Source organism: Octopus bimaculoides, chromosome 13 (assembly GCF_001194135.2).
Source record: "Octopus bimaculoides isolate UCB-OBI-ISO-001 chromosome 13, ASM119413v2, whole genome shotgun sequence".
Taxonomy (NCBI): Eukaryota; Metazoa; Mollusca; class Cephalopoda; order Octopoda; family Octopodidae; genus Octopus; species Octopus bimaculoides.
The window spans coordinates 53,379,331-53,382,247 of record NC_068993.1 but is presented as its reverse complement, the minus strand read 5'-3'; the positions used below and the strand labels follow the sequence as shown (position 1 = coordinate 53,382,247).

Here is a 2,917-nt window from a genome sequence, read left to right as displayed (position 1 = left end):
ACATATATATATATATATATAATTTTAATGTTTTTATGCTAGTTGTGATCGGCTCAGGGTCTATATCGTCCCCACAATCGAAAGCATACAATAGCCACGGTAGCAGTAGCAGTAGCATATAAGGTTATTCACAAAAATTTAAAATTAACAAAAAAAAAAAAAGCAACAGAAAGTATCTTATCAGGTTCTCTAGTCAGCTTCTGGTTTCACGGAAAGGAAAAAAAAATATGAGCCCCATTTGTAATGTAAGGGAGGCAACTCCACAAAGACAACTTATGATGTCCCTTTGTTGTGTCTGCAAGATTTTTACCTGAGGGAGAGAGAAACTGGACAGTATTACCGTTAATTAATCGGTAACATTGATATCTAAACTTTGTTGCAAGGTTACACATTTATAGAATCGATCCTCAATAACTATAGATGAATCAATTATATTGCTGATATAAATCTTATTTATCCGTAAAAGTGGTTGAGACAACTTTCAACTGTGTGATGTTTGTGATTGAAGGTTTATTATATGGGTCGTTCGCAACGTTTTTATGAAAGCATTCTGGGATTTCCATGTTGATAACTGTATTCTATACTCCCATATATGTATGTGTGAGAAAGAGAGAGAGAGTGAGAGAGAGATGGATAACTGTAAAGATGGGTGATAGTAAAAGATAGAGCACATGATGGATTGTAATTGAGACGTGTAATGGTAAGAATGGTGGGCAATAGTCGGCAACATGGAGGAGAGGAAATGATGGTCAGCAGTACAAAAGGGTTATGGAGGGGAATATAGTATATGAATAGAATTGAGGTGTCCCTCATTACACAGACATCATGATGGAAGAGAGAGAGATAGAGTGGCAAAGATGGTGGTAGTAGGAAGGATTGAATGCAAACAGATCCTACGAAAGTCCTTTGTCACACAAACAGTATTGTACAGTGAATAACAGAGAAAAGGTGAGAGATGGATGAGAGGATAATGAAGAGGTAGGAACAATAGATGGAGACTTTTCAGCAACATAATGGATGAGAGACTCACTTGTAGATATATTATGCATTCCATATTATGAGAGAGGGGGAGGGGGGAGAGAGTGGGAGAGATAGGGAGAGAGGGGGTAGCAGAGCATGAAAGAAACATTAAAATGTCAAATGTTAAATAGGTCAGCATCAAATCAATGATACAAAATGGATGGCACCAAAACAGCTGTGCCAGAACATCTCATACCCCAAAGTGATACAAGACCAGCAAGCTTAAAGGAAGCAAGCTTAAAATAACTGGCACTCCATCAGTTAAGACAGCGAAGTTTCCAATTGATCCAATCAATGGAACAGCCTGCTCATGAAATTAATGTGCATGTGGCTGAGCACTCCACAGACACATGTACTCTTAATGTAGTTCTCAGAGAGACTCAGTGTGAGACAGAATGTGACAAGGCTGACCCTTTGAATTACAGGTACAACTCATTTTTGCTAGTTGAGTGGACTGAAGCAATTTGAAATAGAATGTCTTGCTCAAGGATATAATGCACCTCTAGGGATTGAACTCACAACCTAAACATTCATGAGCTGAATGCCTTAACCACTTAGCCACACACCTTCACCAGGATTCCTATAGTAGTGTAAAAAAAGATGGAGTGAAGAAGCAGTTGATCTGTGTTGATGAGTGGAGTCAATCAATTGGATGACATTTTGGTGGAGGTCACTTTTGGACGTAGGCTGAAATCTCTGAATATAGAACAGCAACAGTGACTCGAATATAAGAGCAGAGTGCCAAGTAAGGAGTTCTACTATGGCCCAAGGCTATAGTAGAAGACACTTGACCAAAGTGCCACGCAGTGAGATTGAACTCGGAACCATGTGGTTGGTAAGCAAGCTACTTACCACACAGCTACTCCTGCGCCTTAATTTATAATAAAATATTATTAGAAATTGTATTAAAAAATCGTTAACATATTTTGTTTTTTGTAGAAATACAACCAGTTTATTGCAGATAAATTTTAACAACAAAATCTTACGTGGACCCCTAAGGGTCATATGAACCCTGGTTGAGTCCCATTGGTCTAAAATAAAACATCTAAAACCAAGAAATGTTTGGAACTTACTTGAATCAATAAACTTGATACTGTTTTCACAGTACTCCAGGAGAACTACAAGAGTTTTGGTTGCTATAGCTACAAGGAGTTTATTTCCAACTCACACGAGATGCTGTGATCAATAATCTGAAATAAAATGGTATATTAGCAACTGTTTAAAGTTGAATTGAAAATATGAATAAAAACAAATGAGATTAACTAAAGTGATTATGTAGGATTAATCAGGGATTTGTGTCAAATGACTTTAAACTAGTTTGTTTTGTTTGTATAGTTGTTTATTAGCTTGTCTTGTTGGCTTTCTCTAATCTAAAAGGGATTAGGAAGGGGTCAGAGGCTTAATGTCTTTAATTTGAATTGATCTTAACATAAATCCACCTGGTCTTTTCATTCTCCAATGCTTTGTCTCTAAATACACACAAAATACACACAAAATACACACAAAAACACTTCATTAGTGTATGCATGTACTTGCATGTGTTTATGACTAGGTTTGTGTCTGTTTATGACTGTCTATGTCTGTATGTGTGTGCGCGTGTGTGTGTGGGGCTGTGTGATTGTGTACACATCGTGGTGGTTGCGTGTTAATATGTTGGTATGACTGTGTTTGAGCATCATTATGATGGTGTAATGTGTGTATGCGTTTGTGTGTGTGTGTGTGTATGTATGTGTGTACATGTGTGCATGTGCATGCTTGTGAGTGTGTGCGCATGTGTGTATAGATAGATAGATAGATAGATAGACAGACAGACAGATAGATAGAGAAATGCATGTGTGTGTGTGTGTGTGTATTTATATTTGTATGTATATATATATATATATATATATATATATAT

At 36.9% G+C, this 2,917-nt stretch overlaps 1 protein-coding gene across 1 annotated transcript in view; it reads right to left on the bottom strand.

The window, feature by feature from the left end:
• LOC106867554 (tripartite motif-containing protein 2) overlaps nt 1–2,917 on the bottom strand; it is a 106,390-nt gene that overhangs the window by 66,495 nt on the left and 36,978 nt on the right. Inside the window, exon 2 of the mRNA XM_014912460.2 lies at nt 2,094–2,210. The gene's annotated coding sequence lies outside the window, so the exon portion shown is untranslated. The remainder of the gene's footprint in view (nt 1–2,093; nt 2,211–2,917) is intronic.